This window comes from Saccopteryx bilineata, chromosome 3 (genome assembly GCF_036850765.1).
Source record: "Saccopteryx bilineata isolate mSacBil1 chromosome 3, mSacBil1_pri_phased_curated, whole genome shotgun sequence".
Taxonomy (NCBI): domain Eukaryota; kingdom Metazoa; phylum Chordata; class Mammalia; order Chiroptera; family Emballonuridae; genus Saccopteryx; species Saccopteryx bilineata.
This window is the reverse complement of record NC_089492.1, coordinates 10255222-10267723: the sequence shown is the minus strand read 5'-3', so window position 1 is coordinate 10267723 and position 12502 is coordinate 10255222. Positions and strand designations below refer to the sequence as shown.

Below are 12502 nucleotides of genomic sequence, written 5' to 3'. Positions count from 1 at the left end.
TGGTTTCACATTGTGTCTGCAGGGCTCCCATCGCTTAGCACAGAGCCCTCTGAAACCTACTGGCATTTCAACTTTGCTCATTGCCAGGGAGGACTTTCAGTTTTGATTTTGACAACCCAGAATGTTCTAGGCTTCCTAGAATCACTCTCTCTAGGCCTCCCTGCTGAGCAGGGAGAAGAGGGGTGGTCTGGAAGCTTCCGTGAGTGAAGGCCAATGGGGAAGGCCGAGCAGAGCGCACTGGGACTTCTGGCCAGTTATTGAACTAAGACACCACGCTGTCAGCTCCTCTCACGGGCGTGATTTTCACGGGTGTGATTTCCCCTAACATGCACACCTGGTTACACTGCCTGAGACCTTCCCCACGGCCTCAGGACAAAGTCCACATCCCTCTGTGTGGCACGCAAGACCCTCCCCACCTGTCCTTGGCCCGCCTGGGTCTCCTCTCTGCCATTTTGTCGTAGGAACACCAAACTGCCCGTGGGTCCCTGCAGAGACACCCTGTTGTGACTCAGTTCCTGCTTTCTAGAAGGCACTTCCTCCTCTCTCTCCTCCTCTCTTCCCCGGCTCCATCTCACGGAGCTGGAAGTAGTGTCCCCTCTCTCTATTTACATAATGTGAGAACTCTGTCATCTGTGATAGTGACCAAAATAAATATTCTCGGCAGTTCTCAATCAAGTGATAGAACTTCATCTCAAATCTCATGCTCCCACTGGGATCAATATTACTTCAGCCGGTGGAACGTACCCGGTTGCCACACCCCCGCTTAACAGGGCAGCAGGAAGGGACCAGGGGACATCAGTTCGCCACACTCAGAGTCCAGAGAGAGCCTTCCTGCCTGCCTGTCCCAGCTGCAGATGACCTGGCCGGCGTCGATGTGTCCCCTGGTACCGCACTTAGGCTATTCCCTTGAATATCGGCAGTGATAGAAGGGGGGTGGGAAACTGCACGCTCATTGCAAGGAGGTGGTACTCACCTCAAAATTAAATTACCGCGCGCACACGGCTTGGCTTGTCATTTATGTGCTTGTGTATTTATACAGCCCTCATCCTTAATCACCTGCAAGAACGAATGAGTGCATTTCAGAACAAATGTGTGCAGCGTAAGCTGCTGGTTAATTGGAAACTTCTTGTGGGGGGGGGGGGAAGCGGACAGACAACCAAATGAGACCCGAGTTTTCTCAAACAGCAGCCAGCCTCGCTGACATCATCCCGTTTGGGTTCAGCTCAGCCTAACGGAAATTCCTAGTTCCTGGTTCCCGGTGCAGTGATCTCCACACGACTCCCTCCCTCTCCGCAGTGGCAGCCCCGCTGGTCAGGGCGGCTGCATTTAGCATCAGGAAACTCGAGGCCATCAGGAAACTCGGGTCATTGCTGGGTGTGTGTTCTTAAGAAATTCATGCACTGTCTCCAGGTCTGCTTCCTTCTGTTTAAATCCAGCGGCCTTGCCGTTAGAGTATGGAAACCATAGAATACATGGACTTACTGGGAGGCGCTAATTAAATCTTATTTACACTAATGTGTTATTTTTCCAGCCCTAGTTGCATCTTATAAAAATCAGGGCCACGGAGTCCAGAAATACTACTGCTCCTACTTGTGATTATTCATTCCAATGATGACTGCTAATAATAGTGGCTCTTTACTGAGAGTTTATTACGTCCCTGCATTGTTTTAGCATCTTACATGAATTCATCCTTTAGGCCTCATAAAACCCCTATGAAGTAGCTACTATTCTTTTTTCCCTTTTATAGACAAGGAATGGGAGACCCAGAGAAGTTAAATAACTTGTCTAAGATCATGTCGCTAGTAATTGAAAGACTGAGATTTGAATCCAAGCTTGGACTCCAGAACTTAAACATTCTCAATCACCTTCTCTTTCCTGTCTAATAAGAGTAGTAAAATTAGCTTACAGTTGGACAATGCTTTGTTCTTTCATAGAGTTCATCTCATTTTATCTTTATAGCAGTCCTGTGCAATAGCAGTTATTACTCCTGTTTTACAGATGTGAAACTTGGGTCAAAGAGGTGAAGGGAGTTACCCAAAGGCACCCTGCTCTGGAATAGTAAGTCAGATGGTTGTCCCGCTTTGGGGGGACTAATGACTTCTTCCACCTTGCTTCTGGCTCTCCCCGCTTTTGCTGCCACCTCCCCCACTGATTACTTTCTCTGCAAGGACCCCGATTGAGCCCTCATATTTTTACTTTGCTTTGAGAACTCTCTTTTTTTGGTCATTCTCTGTGACACTGTCTGTGACGTGTGTGACTAATTGCTTCTGCAAGTATCCGGGAGTCCTATAGAGCTTAGGAAGAGCTAGCATGACTTCTGGCCCAGTTGTTACTGGCATTTAAGGAAATCGCCTGGAAAGGACTGCTCCAGGTGAACACCACCTCTGAGGTCAAGGTCATCTGCTCCCCAGGTGCTGAGCTCACCCCTTACCCATACTGCCTCTGAAGGAAACACAAGGTCATCCTTCCCCGGAGCACCCGCTGTGTCCTTGCTGTCTGCAGATTTCAAACACGCATCCCAGTGTCTGTCGTCTGCAGTTTTGAGTGCTCCACAACCTTGCCTTGGTTAAGCTGTCTCAACCCTCAAGCCCATGGTATGGCCGTCATGTCCTTTTTCTCTGGGCTGTCAGCTGTCATAGAGCTCTGTCCTTAGGGCGTTCCTTTAAACAGAACCTTCCTTTCCCAGACAGTGGCTTGGCTAACAGGGCTTCAGCTTAAACCTGACCTTGCTCACAAACCTTCCTTGACTCCCTAGCCCACACCTCTGCTCCCCTTTGCTCTCCCGTCTTACGTAATCTCTTGTAGAAAGACTCTTTGCTCATCTGAGCATTTATTACATCATCTTGAGACTGCCTGTTAAGTTGTCCACCTCCTGCAATGGGCTCTTTGAGGGCAGTGATTTCTAGTATCCCCTGTAATGTTTGCCTATAATAAGTGCTCAATAAATAGCTGTCGATGAAATGCTTACTTTTATCTCTGAAGTCACCAAATAGTTTGAGAGGCTCTCTGGATTGCTGTCCCTGCCTTCTAGACTATGAGCTTATTACGTCCCTGCATTGAGTTTCTTCAAGGAAGACATTTCTGCCATCTTCAGCGGCTGGTGTGGCGGAGCCTCGCTAAATGAGGAACTGGCCGGAGTATCAGAGCCTCTGACCCGGCCCTCCGTCTGTCCACGACAGCCCTGCCTCCTCTGAAATGCATTCCTCTACCCATGACCCCTCTTCCACTCTCCCTTTATTCTAATGGTCTGATCTACACAACTAGGCATTTGCTCATACTACTTGCTCTCACTTTTCCAGTGCTTTATGTGTTCACATCTGTCTCCTGCTGATGCACATACAACGTAAGCATAAACGGGATAATACTTTTTGTACCATCGTAACTTCTACCACCTTCCCTGTTCCTACTTTAAAAATTACATATTCATCAGCGATAAATGTTCATATTGCGTAAGCTCTTAAAGTGCGCCACTGTGTAAGCGCTTGACGGTTAGGTCACATTGATCTTCTCAGTAATCACAAGAATTAGGCACCGGGGAAATCAAGGCTAAGTAAGGCTGTGTCTTGTCTAAATGGTGAGTGACACATCAGAATTTAAACACAGAGCTTATGTTTTCAGCCTTGTCTGTCTCTGCATCATGGGCAATTTAGAGAAGCAGTAAATATAATATAAAAACACCCATAATTCCAGTTTGCTTTTAGAGGCAACCGCTGCCAACAGTTTGGTACGTGGCTTTTCAGTCTACAGGAAGCACAATCCAGCAGGACTCCCAGTGATGCCCACCTCTGGTTATACCCTCTGACACCTTTCCCGCGGGGTGAGGGCTCGACTTAGTGGTTCACTTCTGATGAACAGAACAAAGCAGAAATGATTGAATGGAACGTCTAAGATCAGGTTGTAAAAAGACTGCGGCTTCCATCTTCTCTCTCTCTCTCTCTGGAAGAAACTCACTGCCATGTTGTGAGCAGACCTATTGAGAAATCATGTGGTAACGTAACTAAGGACTCGGATCAACAGGCAGCAAGGAGCAGCGACATGGTTGAGTTTGGAAGTAGCTCCTCCCCAGCTGAGCATAGTGGTGGCTGCCCCCCTCGGCCCCCCACATTCAACGCGCTGATTCTGGTTCTGTGTGAGAGAGTGAGCCGGAGGCTCCCAGCTAGGCTGAGCGGGATTCCCAACCCAGTGTCTGTGCAACAATAAATATTTGGGGGGTAATTTGATACATAGCAATAGGTAAATAATAAATAATCCTATGTCCATTTATGTAAATATGGTTAATCTGTTTTACTATTTATCATAAATCAAAATTTAATTTATTGAGTGAAACAAACTGGAAAATCATGCTTGCAGTGAACAGTCTTTTTTTTTTAAAGAATTGTGAAACAGAGCCACAGACAGAAAGTCCCAGAGCTGAAACACGCAGCTGGAAGAATCCTACACAAACATCCTGATTCCAATCTCAGCAGATTTTATTTTTTTAAATAAAATAAATCCGCAGCATATATGTAAATCTAGTAACTAGTTCATCTTCAAAGAGAAGATAAAAGGAAAGCTGAATAGATGTGATTCTCAGATGATTTAGAGTCCGAATCAGTATGAAATGTTGCCACGCACTCTTCTTTAACCATCGAAAGAGGAAATTCTTGGTTACAATGCGTCATCGGAGGAAGTCCAGGGATTGTGCCATAGAGAATGTGCATACAGAGTGTGCAGGACGAGCGGGACCTCCGTCCACAACTGATGAATTAATAAGGAGAATGGCATGAAAAAGATGGACTTGAGCTTCTTCTCAGCCATTTGGAAATATGTGACATCATCACTAAACATATATGAGCTTTCATGTCATCTTTTTTTTTTTTCTTGAAGACCTCAAGAAGTTTAAAAAAATTTTTTTCAATTACTGGGGACATGCAATGCTTTTTTAGTTTCGGATGTACAACCTAGTGATTAGAAATCTTTCTAACTTACGGCACGGTCATCCTGCGAGTACCCACCTGACACCGTTCCTAGTTACTATAATATTATTGACTATATACCCCATGCTGGGCTTTACATCCCGGGACTGTTCAATTTCCTCATCTTTAAAATGGGAACGTTATCCTGGAGGTGTGAGGTTTAAAGACAGTGGCATTGTTTATAGAAGGCCCTGGGCAGAGCATGTGACATGCAGCAAGCCCTCAATACAGCAGTTACTGTTGAGCAATAATTCTGATTTCAGAACACTGTCAAATAGTGATTTATCACTCTCTAAAACTAAAGTAAGCATATGCATTTTTAAACATAATCACTGTTTCTTACTAATTGATAAATCTGCATAATAAAATAACTTCTTAAAATATTTTTAAAGTACAAAGAAGAAAGCAACAGATCACTCCAAAACTCCACCAGTGAGGAGTAACCAACATTAATTAACCCTAAGGAGACATCATTCCAAATGTCCTTGTGAGTAGATAGATTGGGTGAAAGGAAGGCTATTTAGAGAGAGAAGTAGTTAACTAACTTATTAGAGACCACGCTAAGAAAACATTTACTTAATTTCACTTGACTAGAACCAAAGAAAAATTAACTGAAGTGAAACTAAAGAATTGCTGAGATTTAGATCAGGTTTTTTTTTCTCCATTGCCAGTGATTGAATCTTGTCCAGTTTCTAAGTGAGAGTAAGTAAAAATTCAATGAAATCACATAACTTGGAGTGATTATTTTCCTTTTAACATAACACCTTTCAACTTTTTAGGTTGTATTAGCTAACCTTATACTGTAAAGATGAGGTGATTTGTCCTCTGATACTTTCTCCCTTCTCCTTTCTTTTGCCTCCTGATTTTTGTTACATTTGTAATTTTAACTTAAAATGATTGATTACGTGTTCTCAAAATGTTTGCTGCTTTGCTGTTATTTACACTTATTTCAGTGGATTTAATCCTCATCAGTGATCTCATAACCGTAATTTCTTCACTCTAGCGGGGCGTGTGCTCAATACATTCATCTCGTGACTGGATTAGTCTTCTGGTCTAGTTTCCGAAGGGGCTGATATAGACCTGAATTCTCACATGTTTGAGAATGTCTTCAAGTTTTAACATTCTTGAGTAACATTTTCCTTTATTTGGGCTTTGTGGGCATCACTCTTATTTCTTTTGGAAAAAAAAATCAGTGTGGAGAAATCTGGGGTCAGCTGGCTTGCTCCCTGTTTTTTTTTTTTTTTGTTTGTTTTTTGCCTGGATGAGGTCATTCTCTACTGGTAAAGTTGATCAGGATACATTCAGTGTTCCTATGTAAACAATATTTTTTCTAGGATACTAAAACTTTATGATTTGCAGATTCACTTTTTTTCTAATATCAAAAAAGGAAAGAAAGCCACCCTGATGCATTACATCTTTGAAACACTCTTTCATTTGTTGGGCACTCTCCTTAAGAAATAGAAGTGGTCTTGGGTCCTGGCCAGTTGGCTCAAGTAGAGTGTCAGCCTGGTGTATGGAAGTCCTGGGTTCGATTCCTGGCCAGGGCACACAGGAGAAGTGCCCATCTGTTTCTCCACCCTTCCCCCTCTCCTTTCTCTCTCTCTCTCTCTCTTCTCCTCCCTCAGTTAAGGCTCGATTGGAGCAAAGTTGGCCCGGGCGCTGAGGATGGCCTCAGGCACTGGAATGGCTCCGGTTGCTGCAATGGAGCAACACCCAATATGGGCACAGCATTGCCCCCTGGTGGGCATGCGTAAGTCTGTCTCTCTGCCTCCCTACTTCTCACTTCAGAATAATACAAAAAAAAAAAAAAGAGAAAAAAAAGAAATAGAAGTGATCTTTATATGGGTCAACTTTGAAGTCTTTGTCATCATCTCTAATTGATTTATTCAGTTTATCTTTTTCCTTTGTGTTCACCGTGACATTCTAAAGCCTTCCCCTTTCATCACTGCAGGAATTTTCAGCCGTGCCGCCTGCTCTCCCCTCGCTTACACTGATGTATTTGATCTGTGAGTATGTTGCTTTGCCCTCATCCGGTAATCTTCCTTTTCATCCCGGCCTGTTGCTCGGTCGTCTTGTTTTCCAGCCTTGTATAAATGACTCCATACCGAGTGTTTTATTGTTCCTTTGCGGATTGCATTTCCTTTCCCTTTTGTACTCGAGAATGTTTGCGTAGTTGAAATGCCACTTCCCCCCTTTCTTCCCATGCTTAGCTTGCAGAGCTCTGTCCAAACACTCTTTGCTCGATCCAGTGTGGAAAAGACATTAGTGTTCCTTGTTTGCTTTGATGAGGTGGTCTGGTCTTGTTACTTTTAGTTCCACTGACCAGGCCGGGTGGATCTTTCTGGACTCTGAGGACCCAGGCTGTGGGTTGAGATCCCCGGTTGCTGGTGGGCCCCACGCGGATTTTCTTCTAAGATCCCACACAGCATCCTGTAGAGGTCCCCACACCCCCAGCCATTGATACGTCCTGTTCATTCCACCGTCTGGGCTCGAATTAATGTAAAAGGTTGGTCCCCGGGGACCTTTGACCTTTCTGCCCAAGTCCTCTGTGCCTCCCCATTGGTCTACTTTCATTGCAACTGCCATAGCCCTCCTCTAATGTCATTTGTCATTTGTCATGGCGTGCCACTCCCTTGCCCAGAGTCCTCCAGAGACTCCCATCGCACTCATTCAAGGCCGAAGTCAGCTGGTGCTTCCTGGTCCCTCTGTGCAGCGGCCCCTGACGCCCGCTGCTATCTGCTGGCTCTCCCGGCGGCAGCCACACTGGCGGCTCACTGAGCCTCAGCTGTCCCCCTCTCCCTCGGGGCTGTCCACTGGCTCTCAGCTGCTCCTCGTTGCCTGGTGAATATTCTTCTCTTCACACCAGGCTGAGTGTCTGGGCACTTGCCACTTTTCCCGTTCCAATCTGGAGAAGAAAGCACAGGTCCCCTCTTCTTGGGGCTCCTGTTGGCCTTGACCTGCCATCCTCACCTGTCACGTAGGTGACAAAGCGTGAGGCCCCCTTCCAAAGAGTCCTCTCCTCTCCTTTCCCGCTCCCACGAAATCTCTACTTAATTTCAGGGGACAGGAAACGCCCTATTCTGATCTTTATTATGTAGTCTCTGTGACTGGGACTGATATTAAACTCTGGGAGATTAAAAAGCCTTTTTGCTTCTTCTGTTGTGATGTCTTGTCCCTGAATCACCTGATGCTACTCTGTTTAACGGCCAGAGTGGGAGAAGGTCAGGGAAAGACTGGGAATATCAGGAAACGCCGGGAGTCCACTTTGCTTAATACATAAGACTGTCGACGCTCGAGTGAACATCCAGCAGATACCAGAGACTCAGAACATTCACTGTAATGTTCCCGACACCCTGCGAAATCAATACTGCTCTTCCCATTTTACAGATGGGAAACCGGAGCCCCCGTGAAACCTGAGAAAACGTTGGTGGACTCTTGCTGTCAGGTATGTGAGCAGGTTTTATTTAACCCCCGAGTGGAAAGCAGGAGAGCGGTGTACTTTCCCGAAGAGAATCCGGATGAGCCGCCATAACAGACACATGACAGAGCCTCCCGCCTGAAGCTCAGAAGATTCCCAGGCTCCTGGCGAACTGGTTTTCTGCGCCTGGCTGAGCGACTGGCCGAAGAGCGCTCACCTGTCCTGGCTGTGGCTCGCACACAGGCACTCTCTGCTGTGGTGGGGCATGGCGGAGCAGCGTGGCCGTGGGCTGGGACCAGCCTGGTTCTGTTTGTGGTTCTACACTGACACTCTGGACCTCAGTCCTTAACTGGGGAGTCTGGGTCACCGTGCACCATTGACAGGGCGGGGGGAGACTTTCCTGAGAAAGCTCTGGCGGGGGGGGGGGCAGATTTGTCCCTCTCCATGGCCGAAGGCGGGCGCAGGAAGTGCTTACCGTCGTCCCTTTAGGCGTCACTCATCCGAGTGGGGCCCGTTCACAGCGAACCCTTTGTGCACATTCTGCCACCGGGTGTGAGAGCCTGCATCCTCCTGCCCTGCAATAGGTGATATTAGTAGCTAACAGTCATGGAGCATCTTCCTCTTAAACAGTGGTTCTCAACCTTTCTAATGCCATGACCCCGCAATACAGTTCCTCATGTTGCGGTGACCCCAAACCAAAAAATAATTTTGGTGGCTACTTCATAACTGTAATTTTGCTACAGTTATGATTCGGAATGTAAATACCTGATATGCATTATATATTTTCCGATGGCTTTAGGCGACCCCGCTGGAGTCGCGACCCACAGGTTGAGAACCGCTGCTCTTAAAGCACGTTGAATATATGAACTCATTTAGGTCTCACAACAACTCTATGAGGAAGGTACTTTTATTGCCCCATTCATAGATGAAGAAATCAAGCACAAAGAGGTTAAATAACTTGACAAAATTTGTATAACTATTAAGCAGCAGAGCTGGGATTTGAACCTGGGCCGTCCACAGTATACAAATGCACCAACCGCCATGCTGTTCTTCATATGAATATACCCTCACCGTGTGAGTTTCTTGTCAAATTGGTTTCCCTTGGGGTATGACTTTTATATTTTGTTGGGTATGGAACTCCAGCCTGAACAGGGGGAGAGTCCAGATTGGAAAGGAGGTGACATTTGGAGGGGTGGAAGGTAACAGAGGTGTCTAGATTGACGGGTGAGGATCAGAGAGCGTGTGTGGTCCCCTTCTTCCTCCCCAGGCCCTGAGGAGGGGTGGGGAGTGGGGGGCTCCAGGTCAGCCTCCCTGCCCAGGGCGAGGCCTCTGCGCCCTCCAGCGACCAAGGCAGAGGCTGCTGCCTGCGGACTGCGTGACCCGCTGTGAGAAATGGGACTGCACAGACCCGGGGCATGGATGTCTGCGGACTGCGTGGCCCGCTGTGAGAGATGGGACTGCACAGGCCCGGGGCACGGAGCAGGAGGCTGGGCTGGGCTGGGCTGCGGGGCTGAAAGGCTGAGTGAAAACTAAACTCTCAGTCTGAGGAGGCTTGCCCAAAAAATAAAGATAAAATAAAATGAAGTAACAGAATAAAATAAAATTAAAAAAAAAAGCATGCCACCTTTTTTCTCTCGCTTTATGAGCAACATTTCAACCAGACTGTTGAGAGGAGAGAGAGGAAGAAGCCACCAGGGGCTTCAGTTTTTGGTTCTATATATATATTTGACCCTTTGAGATAAGGGCTACTTGGAAAATGGACAAGTTCAAAGGAAGCTGCCCGCCAACATTCAGCTCAAAATGGCATCTGGCTGGTGGCCCCCGAAGCAGAGCCGTCGGGCTCTCTGTTTAACCGGCAGGCGAGACAGGACGCCAGGGCTCCGCGTGTAGCCGAAAGGCAGACTCTGCAGCGAGGGCCGGCAGTTACGCGATAGGTGGGCCTGGGGGAGGGTGGCCCCCCGTGGCCCCAGAGATAGGTGGGCCTGGGGGAGGGTGGCCCCCCGTGGCCCCAGAGATAGGTGGGCCTGGGGGAGGGTGGCCCCCATGGCCCCAGCGCGCGGCACACTCTCCTTTCCTTCACGAGGAGTTTCCGCTCCGCAGGAGCTGTCCCCGCAGACAGCAGACAGTGTCCTTTCCCTGTCCCAGGCTCCCCTTCCTCCCCTGTCTGCCAGTCCAGGGAGGTGCTGGGAAAGCCGTGGGAAATCCCTGGGCAGAGGACAGGGAGGGACTGAAGTGACCACAGGGAGGAGAGTGACCCCGTCAGGGGTCGGGCTGTTTCTGTCCTGCCAGGCTTGTCCCTGAGGACGAGGGAGGCATCGCCGACACGGGGCACCCCTGGGGAGAGCCGGCCACTAGGCGCGAACTAGACTGTGGTCTGTGAGCAGAAATTGTGGATTGGAGAAGAGAATTGGACTCCCAGGTCGGTTCACAGAGAAAAATCCCTCTGCCTGGCTTTCAAATAACTGATACACAATAACAATGTACACACGAGGTATTCTAGAATTATACACCTGAAGCCTTATATCATTTTATTAACCAATGTCACCCCCATAAATTCAATTAAAAGAAAAACACTGACACCCTGACCTCATCCTGCCCAAGGATAAGGAAAATGAACAGCATCATTATGAACAACAAAGAAAGTGTTGATGAAAAATTCATCCCGCCCCCTAAAGCAGGGGGGAGGCATAACTTCAGTCAGGCAGAGAAATGCGGAGACTGACTGACCTGGCAAGCTGGAGGGTCGCTTCCGAAAACGGGGACAGGCTCGCCGCGGCAGGGAGGTCACTCTGAAGCAGCAGCAGGATGGCTGACGCGAGATCCGGAGGGGGAAGGCAAAAGCGTTCGATGGAGGCGTGGATGTGGGATCGGCAGGAAGATGTGTGCTCCGTGGCTGCGAGTCGGTCCAGCGAGAGGCCGGAAGGGCAGTGTCGGTCTTTCCTGCTGCCTGGAGCGATGTTCCTGCTGCAAATCAGGTATTTGAGGAAAGTCTCCCCGAATTTAGAAAAGTATAACAAAGACTAGAAAGGGTGAGAGTGACAATAGTGGATGTTTCAGAAACATTGGGCAGTAAAAGGTGGAGGCTTGGGACATAAGTAAGCATTCGCAAGCAAAAAGGGAAGGAAAACTTCATGGGAGACAGAAACAACAGACCCTTATTCACGAAAATCCCAGGATAATCGCCTCACACCCTGGGGAAAGCGTCAGCCTAATAAGAGAAGTACAAAATTCCGTGAATATCCAGACATGCAACAGCGGGTGGTGTCAGATGATCGCCGTTAACCCAGCCTTCATCTTCCCAGCGCACCACGTGCCAGCAGATGATTTAATAGCATCTATAGAGTTGAGAGCAAAGAGGAGACACACGACCCAGGGATGTGACCGATACGGCCCAGTGAGCTTTCACATACGCAGGAAGTAATGATGACACTGGAGATGCAAAGGAGACAAAATGAATGATCCACAAACCCTCCTTGAAAAAGGTCTTTAATACATTTGCAGAACGAGTGGTGAGAGCTCAGAGTTAGATGGTCATCATAGAGAAGTCCTAGCCATGAGTAGTGTGACACAGTTCAAGAAGAGATCAGTTTAGGTGTCGCTATGATGGCGAGAAAACTGAAAGGACACCTGAAGCAGTCAGGAAACAGAGTGTTGATGACACAGGGTCACATCAATGACCTGGGTCCCAGACCTCAGAGAACTATTAAAGGCTGAGATGGGGTGTGGGGAAGGCCACAAAGGGGCGCACTCACTGTCTCACGCAGGACCTGTGCATCGCATCTTTATCTTGCCTTTGGAAGGTGTGTATGGGTTTGAATTTTGTTTAGGTGTACCTGTACTTCCTGTTTTTCTAAAATAAGTATTTACTTGATTAATGAACAGAGGAAGGTAAAAAAAAAAGAGAGCAAAAAGAAATAAAATATCCTAAGATGAGTTTTACGTGAAATGTCGAAAAGCTACATGGGATTTAGTCTCCAAGGAGCCATCATTTTTTTTTTCACTTCTGTGGGAAAATGACACAAAGGTAAGCTGGGGTGGGGATGGAGCTCTCCCCTAGCCCCTGTGAGATCTGGCTACCCCACATTTTGGGGGGAGGGGTAAAAGGGAAAGGAAGAAGAGTCATGAGGGA

General features: G+C 47.5%; 1 long non-coding RNA gene across 1 annotated transcript in view; it reads left to right on the top strand.

Moving 5' to 3' along the window:
• The window catches only part of LOC136329469 (uncharacterized), a 353394-nt gene extending 343438 nt beyond the window's left edge, over positions 1 to 9956 (top strand). Inside the window, exons 6-7 of the long non-coding RNA XR_010730205.1 lie at positions 6907 to 6961; positions 8343 to 9956. This is a non-coding gene — a long non-coding RNA (uncharacterized lncRNA). The remainder of the gene's footprint in view (positions 1 to 6906; positions 6962 to 8342) is intronic.
• The last annotated feature ends 2546 nt before the right edge of the window (positions 9957 to 12502 follow it).